This window comes from Diorhabda carinulata, unplaced genomic scaffold, assembly GCF_026250575.1.
Source record: "Diorhabda carinulata isolate Delta unplaced genomic scaffold, icDioCari1.1 Dcau_18, whole genome shotgun sequence".
Classification (NCBI taxonomy): domain Eukaryota; kingdom Metazoa; phylum Arthropoda; class Insecta; order Coleoptera; family Chrysomelidae; genus Diorhabda; species Diorhabda carinulata.
The window spans coordinates 20,001-30,548 of record NW_026613963.1 but is presented as its reverse complement, the minus strand read 5'-3'; positions in this window follow the sequence as shown (position 1 = coordinate 30,548).

The window sequence follows — 10,548 nt, the reverse complement described above, 5'->3', positions numbered from 1 at the left end:
AAGTATTGGAAAAAAGATCAAATATCATATATTCGTCGCCGGAGATTCCAGAAAAGGTACGTACGAGGTGTATTATATAAAAGTTGTATGAAAATAGTAATAATTATGAAAAGCAAAGTATTAGGAAATTAGATTCCGCTCGATATAGGAACTTGTCGAGAAAGATGATATGTGAAGTTGAATGGAGATGTTTTGTATGTAGAAGTCGTCCGAGGTGTATGACATAAAAGTGTTATGAAAATATTAACGATAAAGAAAAAAAGTATTATGAAATTAGATCGTCGCTCGATGTATGAACGTACGAGGTGTATTATATAAAAGTTGTATGAAAATAGAAATAATAATGAAAAACAAGTGTTAAGTTCGGTGACTGGCCGGCAGAGGGCGCTAGTGTCTATAAAACCGTATTAAGTTTGGTGTCTGGTCGGCAGGATATAGCAACTTGTCGAAAAAGTTGAATTGTGTAAATTGAATGGAAATTTTTTTTATGTAGAAGCCGTTCGAGGTATATTATATAAAAGTGTTATGAAAATATTAACAATAACGGAAAAAAGTATTATGAAATTAGATGGCCGCTCGATGTATGAACGTACGAGGTGTATTATATAAAAGTTGTATGAAAATAGTAATAATTATGAAAAGCAAAGTATTAGGAAATTACCTAAGTTTGGTGACTGGCCGGCAGAGGGCGCTAGTGTCTATAAAACGGTGTTTAGTTTGTCTTCTGGCCGGCAGAGGGCGCTAGTGTCTATTTAACCGTGTTAAGTTCGGTGACTGGCCGGCAGAGGGCGCTAGTGTCTATAAAACCGTATTAAGTTTGGTGTCTGGTCGGCAGGATATAGCAACTTGTCGAAAAAGTTGAATTGTGTAAATTGAATGGAAATTTTTTTTATGTAGAAGCCGTTCGAGGTATATTATATAAAAGTGTTATGAAAATATTAACAATAACGGAAAAAAGTATTATGAAATTAGATGGCCGCTCGATGTATGAACGTACGAGGTGTATTATATAAAAGTTGTATGAAAATAGTAATAATTATGAAAAGCAAAGTATTAGGAAATTAGATTCCGCTCGATATAGGAACTTGTCGAGAAAGATGATATGTGAAGTTGAATGGAGATGTTTTGTATGTAGAAGTCGTCCGAGGTGTATGACATAAAAGTGTTATGAAAATATTAACGATAAAGAAAAAAAGTATTATGAAATTAGATCGTCGCTCGATGTATGAACGTACGAGGTGTATTATATAAAAGTTGTATGAAAATAGTAATAATTATGAAAAGCAAAGTATTATGAAATTAGCTAAGTTCGGTGACTGGCCGGCAGAGAGCGCTAGTGTCTATAAAACGGTGTTTAGTTTGTCTTCTGGCCGGCAGAGGGCGCTAGTGTCTATTAAACCGTGTTAAGTTCGGTGACTGGCCGGCAGAGGGCGCTAGTGTCTATAAAAAGGTGTTTAGTTTGTCGTCTCTCCGGCAGAGGGCGCTAGTGTCTATGAAAAGGTGTTTAGTTTGTCGTCTCTCCGGCAGAGGGCGCTAGTGTCTATAAAAAGGTGTTTAGTTTGTCGTCTCTCCGGCAGAGGGCGCTAGTGTCTATAAAACAGTGTTAAGTTCGGTGACTGGCCGGCAGAGGGCGCTAGTGTCTATAAAACCGTATTAAGTTTGGTGTCTGGTCGGCAGGATATAGGAACTTGTCGAAAAAGTTGAATTGTGTAAATTGAATGGAAATTTTTTTTATGTAGAAGCCGTTCGAGGTGTATGACATAAAAGTGTTATGAAAATATTAACAATAAGGAAAAAAAGTATTATGAATTTAGATCGCCGCTCGATGTATGAACGTACGAGGTGTATTATATAAAAGTTGTATGAAAATAGAAATAATAACGAAAAACAAGTATTATGAAATTTAATTCCGCTCGATATAGGAACTTGTCGAGAAAGATGATTTGTGAAGTTGAATGGAGATGTTTTGTATGTAGAAGTCGTCCGAGGTGTATGACATAAAAGTGTTATGAAAATATTAACGATAAAGAAAAAAAGTATTATGAAATTAGATCGCCGCTCGATGTATGAACGTACGAGGTGTATTATATAAAAGTTTTATGAAAATAGTAATAATTATGAAAAACAAAGTATTACGAAATTACCTAAGTTTGGTGACTGACCGGCAGAGGGCGCTAGTGTCTATAAAACCGTGTTCAGTTTGTCGTCTGGCCGGCAGAGGGCGCTAGTGTCTATAAAACTGTGTTTAGTTTGTCTTCTGGCCGGCAGAGGGCGCTAGTGTCTATTAAACCGTGTTAAGTTCGGTGACTGGCCGGCAGAGGGCGCTAGTGTCTATAAAACCGTATTAAGTTTGGTGTCTGGTCGGCAGGATATAGCAACTTGTCGAAAAAGTTGAATTGTGTAAATTGAATGGAAATTTTTTTTATGTAGAAGCCGTTCGAGGTATATTATATAAAAGTGTTATGAAAATATTAACAATAACGGAAAAAAGTATTATGAAATTAGATGGCCGCTCGATGTATGAACGTACGAGGTGTATTATATAAAAGTTTTATGAAAATAGAAATAATAATGAAAAACAAGTATTATGAAATTTAATTCCGCTCGATATAGGAACTTGTCGAGAAAGATGATTTGTGAAGTTGAATGGAGATGTTTTGTATGTAGAAGTCGTCCGAGGTGTATGACATAAAAGTGTTATGAAAATATTAACGATAAAGAAAAAAAGTATTATGAAATTAGATCGCCGTTCGATGTATGAACGTACGAGGTGTATTATATAAAAGTTTTATGAAAATAGTAATAATTATGAAAAACAAAGTATTACGAAATTACCTAAGTTTGGTGACTGACTGGCAGAGGGCGCTAGTGTCTATAAAACCGTGTTCAGTTTGTCGTCTGGCCGGCAGAGGGCGCTAGTGTCTATAAAAGTGTGTTTAGTTTGTCTTCTGGCCGGCAGAGGGCGCTAGTGTCTATTAAACCGTGTTAAGTTCGGTGACTGGCCGGCAGAGGGCGCTAGTGTCTATAAAAAGGTGTTTAGTTTGTCGTCTCTCCGGCAGAGGGCGCTAGTGTCTATATAACTGTGTTTGGTTTGTCTTCTGGCCGGCAGAGGGCGCTAGTGTCTATTAAACCGTGTTAAGTTCGGTGACTGGCCGGCAGAGGGCGCTAGTGTCTATAAAACAGTGTTAAGTTCGGTGACTGGCCGGCAGAGGGCGCTAGTGTCTATAAAACCGTATTAAGTTTGGTGTCTGGTCGGCAGGATATAGCAACTTGTCGAAAAAGTTGAATTGTGTAAATTGAATGGAAATTTTTTTTATGTAGAAGCCGTTCGAGGTATATTATATAAAAGTGTTATGAAAATATTAACAATAACGGAAAAAAGTATTATGAAATTAGATGGCCGCTCGATGTATGAACGTACGAGGTGTATTATATAAAAGTTTTATGAAAATAGAAATAATAATGAAAAACAAGTATTATGAAATTTAATTCCGCTCGATATAGGAACTTGTCGAGAAAGATGATTTGTGAAGTTGAATGGAGATGTTTTGTATGTAGAAGTCGTCCGAGGTGTATGACATAAAAGTGTTATGAAAATATTAACGATAAAGAAAAAAAGTATTATGAAATTAGATCGCCGTTCGATGTATGAACGTACGAGGTGTATTATATAAAAGTTTTATGAAAATAGTAATAATTATGAAAAACAAAGTATTACGAAATTACCTAAGTTTGGTGACTGACCGGCAGAGGGCGCTAGTGTCTATAAAACCGTGTTCAGTTTGTCGTCTGGCCGGCAGAGGGCGCTAGTGTCTATAAAACTGTGTTTAGTTTGTCTTCTGGCCGGCAGAGGGCGCTAGTGTCTATTAAACCGTGTTAAGTTCGGTGACTGGCCGGCAGAGGGCGCTAGTGTCTATAAAAAGGTGTTTAGTTTGTCGTCTCTCCGGCAGAGGGCGCTAGTGTCTATAAAACTGTGTTTGGTTTGTCTTCTGGCCGGCAGAGGGCGCTAGTGTCTATTAAACCGTGTTAAGTTCGGTGACTGGCCGGCAGAGGGCGCTAGTGTCTATAAAACAGTGTTAAGTTCGGTGACTGGCCGGCAGAGGGCGCTAGTGTCTATAAAACCGTATTAAGTTTGGTGTCTGGTCGGCAGGATATAGCAACTTGTCGAAAAAGTTGAATTGTGTAAATTGAATGGAAATTTTTTTTATGTAGAAGCCGTTCGAGGTATATTATATAAAAGTGTTATGAAAATATTAACAATAACGGAAAAAAGTATTATGAAATTAGATGGCCGCTCGATGTATGAACGTACGAGGTGTATTATATAAAAGTTGTATGAAAATAGTAATAATTATGAAAAGCAAAGTATTAGGAAATTACCTAAGTTTGGTGACTGGCCGGCAGAGGGCGCTAGTGTCTATAAAACGGTGTTTAGTTTGTCTTCTGGCCGGCAGAGGGCGCTAGTGTCTATTAAACCGTGTTAAGTTCGGTGACTGGCCGGCAGAGGGCGCTAGTGTCTATAAAACCGTATTAAGTTTGGTGTCTGGTCGGCAGGATATAGCAACTTGTCGAAAAAGTTGAATTGTGTAAATTGAATGGAAATTTTTTTTATGTAGAAGCCGTTCGAGGTATATTATATAAAAGTGTTATGAAAATATTAACAATAACGGAAAAAAGTATTATGAAATTAGATGGCCGCTCGATGTATGAACGTACGAGGTGTATTATATAAAAGTTGTATGAAAATAGTAATAATTATGAAAAGCAAAGTATTAGGAAATTAGATTCCGCTCGATATAGGAACTTGTCGAGAAAGATGATATGTGAAGTTGAATGGAGATGTTTTGTATGTAGAAGTCGTCCGAGGTGTATGACATAAAAGTGTTATGAAAATATTAACGATAAAGAAAAAAAGTATTATGAAATTAGATCGTCGCTCGATGTATGAACGTACGAGGTGTATTATATAAAAGTTGTATGAAAATAGTAATAATTATGAAAAGCAAAGTATTATGAAATTAGCTAAGTTCGGTGACTGGCCGGCAGAGAGCGCTAGTGTCTATAAAACGGTGTTTAGTTTGTCTTCTGGCCGGCAGAGGGCGCTAGTGTCTATTAAACCGTGTTAAGTTCGGTGACTGGCCGGCAGAGGGCGCTAGTGTCTATAAAAAGGTGTTTAGTTTGTCGTCTCTCCGGCAGAGGGCGCTAGTGTCTATGAAAAGGTGTTTAGTTTGTCGTCTCTCCGGCAGAGGGCGCTAGTGTCTATAAAAAGGTGTTTAGTTTGTCGTCTCTCCGGCAGAGGGCGCTAGTGTCTATAAAACAGTGTTAAGTTCGGTGACTGGCCGGCAGAGGGCGCTAGTGTCTATAAAACCGTATTAAGTTTGGTGTCTGGTCGGCAGGATATAGGAACTTGTCGAAAAAGTTGAATTGTGTAAATTGAATGGAAATTTTTTTTATGTAGAAGCCGTTCGAGGTGTATGACATAAAAGTGTTATGAAAATATTAACAATAAGGAAAAAAAGTATTATGAATTTAGATCGCCGCTCGATGTATGAACGTACGAGGTGTATTATATAAAAGTTGTATGAAAATAGAAATAATAACGAAAAACAAGTATTATGAAATTTAATTCCGCTCGATATAGGAACTTGTCGAGAAAGATGATTTGTGAAGTTGAATGGAGATGTTTTGTATGTAGAAGTCGTCCGAGGTGTATGACATAAAAGTGTTATGAAAATATTAACGATAAAGAAAAAAAGTATTATGAAATTAGATCGCCGCTCGATGTATGAACGTACGAGGTGTATTATATAAAAGTTTTATGAAAATAGTAATAATTATGAAAAACAAAGTATTACGAAATTACCTAAGTTTGGTGACTGACCGGCAGAGGGCGCTAGTGTCTATAAAACCGTGTTCAGTTTGTCGTCTGGCCGGCAGAGGGCGCTAGTGTCTATAAAACTGTGTTTAGTTTGTCTTCTGGCCGGCAGAGGGCGCTAGTGTCTATTAAACCGTGTTAAGTTCGGTGACTGGCCGGCAGAGGGCGCTAGTGTCTATAAAACCGTATTAAGTTTGGTGTCTGGTCGGCAGGATATAGCAACTTGTCGAAAAAGTTGAATTGTGTAAATTGAATGGAAATTTTTTTTATGTAGAAGCCGTTCGAGGTATATTATATAAAAGTGTTATGAAAATATTAACAATAACGGAAAAAAGTATTATGAAATTAGATGGCCGCTCGATGTATGAACGTACGAGGTGTATTATATAAAAGTTTTATGAAAATAGAAATAATAATGAAAAACAAGTATTATGAAATTTAATTCCGCTCGATATAGGAACTTGTCGAGAAAGATGATTTGTGAAGTTGAATGGAGATGTTTTGTATGTAGAAGTCGTCCGAGGTGTATGACATAAAAGTGTTATGAAAATATTAACGATAAAGAAAAAAAGTATTATGAAATTAGATCGCCGTTCGATGTATGAACGTACGAGGTGTATTATATAAAAGTTTTATGAAAATAGTAATAATTATGAAAAACAAAGTATTACGAAATTACCTAAGTTTGGTGACTGACTGGCAGAGGGCGCTAGTGTCTATAAAACCGTGTTCAGTTTGTCGTCTGGCCGGCAGAGGGCGCTAGTGTCTATAAAAGTGTGTTTAGTTTGTCTTCTGGCCGGCAGAGGGCGCTAGTGTCTATTAAACCGTGTTAAGTTCGGTGACTGGCCGGCAGAGGGCGCTAGTGTCTATAAAAAGGTGTTTAGTTTGTCGTCTCTCCGGCAGAGGGCGCTAGTGTCTATATAACTGTGTTTGGTTTGTCTTCTGGCCGGCAGAGGGCGCTAGTGTCTATTAAACCGTGTTAAGTTCGGTGACTGGCCGGCAGAGGGCGCTAGTGTCTATAAAACAGTGTTAAGTTCGGTGACTGGCCGGCAGAGGGCGCTAGTGTCTATAAAACCGTATTAAGTTTGGTGTCTGGTCGGCAGGATATAGCAACTTGTCGAAAAAGTTGAATTGTGTAAATTGAATGGAAATTTTTTTTATGTAGAAGCCGTTCGAGGTATATTATATAAAAGTGTTATGAAAATATTAACAATAACGGAAAAAAGTATTATGAAATTAGATGGCCGCTCGATGTATGAACGTACGAGGTGTATTATATAAAAGTTTTATGAAAATAGAAATAATAATGAAAAACAAGTATTATGAAATTTAATTCCGCTCGATATAGGAACTTGTCGAGAAAGATGATTTGTGAAGTTGAATGGAGATGTTTTGTATGTAGAAGTCGTCCGAGGTGTATGACATAAAAGTGTTATGAAAATATTAACGATAAAGAAAAAAAGTATTATGAAATTAGATCGCCGTTCGATGTATGAACGTACGAGGTGTATTATATAAAAGTTTTATGAAAATAGTAATAATTATGAAAAACAAAGTATTACGAAATTACCTAAGTTTGGTGACTGACCGGCAGAGGGCGCTAGTGTCTATAAAACCGTGTTCAGTTTGTCGTCTGGCCGGCAGAGGGCGCTAGTGTCTATAAAACTGTGTTTAGTTTGTCTTCTGGCCGGCAGAGGGCGCTAGTGTCTATTAAACCGTGTTAAGTTCGGTGACTGGCCGGCAGAGGGCGCTAGTGTCTATAAAAAGGTGTTTAGTTTGTCGTCTCTCCGGCAGAGGGCGCTAGTGTCTATAAAACTGTGTTTGGTTTGTCTTCTGGCCGGCAGAGGGCGCTAGTGTCTATTAAACCGTGTTAAGTTCGGTGACTGGCCGGCAGAGGGCGCTAGTGTCTATAAAACAGTGTTAAGTTCGGTGACTGGCCGGCAGAGGGCGCTAGTGTCTATAAAACCGTATTAAGTTTGGTGTCTGGTCGGCAGGATATAGCAACTTGTCGAAAAAGTTGAATTGTGTAAATTGAATGGAAATTTTTTTTATGTAGAAGCCGTTCGAGGTATATTATATAAAAGTGTTATGAAAATATTAACAATAACGGAAAAAAGTATTATGAAATTAGATGGCCGCTCGATGTATGAACGTACGAGGTGTATTATATAAAAGTTGTATGAAAATAGTAATAATTATGAAAAGCAAAGTATTAGGAAATTACCTAAGTTTGGTGACTGGCCGGCAGAGGGCGCTAGTGTCTATAAAACGGTGTTTAGTTTGTCTTCTGGCCGGCAGAGGGCGCTAGTGTCTATTAAACCGTGTTAAGTTCGGTGACTGGCCGGCAGAGGGCGCTAGTGTCTATAAAACCGTATTAAGTTTGGTGTCTGGTCGGCAGGATATAGCAACTTGTCGAAAAAGTTGAATTGTGTAAATTGAATGGAAATTTTTTTTATGTAGAAGCCGTTCGAGGTATATTATATAAAAGTGTTATGAAAATATTAACAATAACGGAAAAAAGTATTATGAAATTAGATGGCCGCTCGATGTATGAACGTACGAGGTGTATTATATAAAAGTTGTATGAAAATAGTAATAATTATGAAAAGCAAAGTATTAGGAAATTAGATTCCGCTCGATATAGGAACTTGTCGAGAAAGATGATATGTGAAGTTGAATGGAGATGTTTTGTATGTAGAAGTCGTCCGAGGTGTATGACATAAAAGTGTTATGAAAATATTAACGATAAAGAAAAAAAGTATTATGAAATTAGATCGTCGCTCGATGTATGAACGTACGAGGTGTATTATATAAAAGTTGTATGAAAATAGTAATAATTATGAAAAGCAAAGTATTATGAAATTAGCTAAGTTCGGTGACTGGCCGGCAGAGAGCGCTAGTGTCTATAAAACGGTGTTTAGTTTGTCTTCTGGCCGGCAGAGGGCGCTAGTGTCTATTAAACCGTGTTAAGTTCGGTGACTGGCCGGCAGAGGGCGCTAGTGTCTATAAAAAGGTGTTTAGTTTGTCGTCTCTCCGGCAGAGGGCGCTAGTGTCTATGAAAAGGTGTTTAGTTTGTCGTCTCTCCGGCAGAGGGCGCTAGTGTCTATAAAAAGGTGTTTAGTTTGTCGTCTCTCCGGCAGAGGGCGCTAGTGTCTATAAAACAGTGTTAAGTTCGGTGACTGGCCGGCAGAGGGCGCTAGTGTCTATAAAACCGTATTAAGTTTGGTGTCTGGTCGGCAGGATATAGGAACTTGTCGAAAAAGTTGAATTGTGTAAATTGAATGGAAATTTTTTTTATGTAGAAGCCGTTCGAGGTGTATGACATAAAAGTGTTATGAAAATATTAACAATAAGGAAAAAAAGTATTATGAATTTAGATCGCCGCTCGATGTATGAACGTACGAGGTGTATTATATAAAAGTTGTATGAAAATAGAAATAATAATGAAAAACAAGTATTATGAAATTTAATTCCGCTCGATATAGGAACTTGTCGAGAAAGATGATTTGTGAAGTTGAATGGAGATGTTTTGTATGTAGAAGTCGTCCGAGGTGTATGACATAAAAGTGTTATGAAAATATTAACGATAAAGAAAAAAAGTATTATGAAATTAGATCGCCGCTCGATGTATGAACGTACGAGGTGTATTATATAAAAGTTTTATGAAAATAGTAATAATTATGAAAAACAAAGTATTACGAAATTACCTAAGTTTGGTGACTGACCGGCAGAGGGCGCTAGTGTCTATAAAACCGTGTTCAGTTTGTCGTCTGGCCGGCAGAGGGCGCTAGTGTCTATAAAACTGTGTTTAGTTTGTCTTCTGGCCGGCAGAGGGCGCTAGTGTCTATTAAACCGTGTTAAGTTCGGTGACTGGCCGGCAGAGGGCGCTAGTGTCTATAAAACCGTATTAAGTTTGGTGTCTGGTCGGCAGGATATAGCAACTTGTCGAAAAAGTTGAATTGTGTAAATTGAATGGAAATTTTTTTTATGTAGAAGCCGTTCGAGGTATATTATATAAAAGTGTTATGAAAATATTAACAATAACGGAAAAAAGTATTATGAAATTAGATGGCCGCTCGATGTATGAACGTACGAGGTGTATTATATAAAAGTTTTATGAAAATAGAAATAATAATGAAAAACAAGTATTATGAAATTTAATTCCGCTCGATATAGGAACTTGTCGAGAAAGATGATTTGTGAAGTTGAATGGAGATGTTTTGTATGTAGAAGTCGTCCGAGGTGTATGACATAAAAGTGTTATGAAAATATTAACGATAAAGAAAAAAAGTATTATGAAATTAGATCGCCGTTCGATGTATGAACGTACGAGGTGTATTATATAAAAGTTTTATGAAAATAGTAATAATTATGAAAAACAAAGTATTACGAAATTACCTAAGTTTGGTGACTGACTGGCAGAGGGCGCTAGTGTCTATAAAACCGTGTTAAGTTTGGCGTCTCTCCGGCAGAGGGCGCTAGTGTCTATAGAATCGTGTTAAGTTTGGTGTCTGGGCGGCAGGATATAGGAACTCGTCGAAAAAGATGAATTGTGAAAATTGAATGGAGATGTTTTGTATGTAGAAGCGGTTCGAGGTGTGTTATATGAAAGTTTTATGAAAATAGTAATAATGATGAATAACAAGTATTATGAAATTAGATTGCTCTCGATA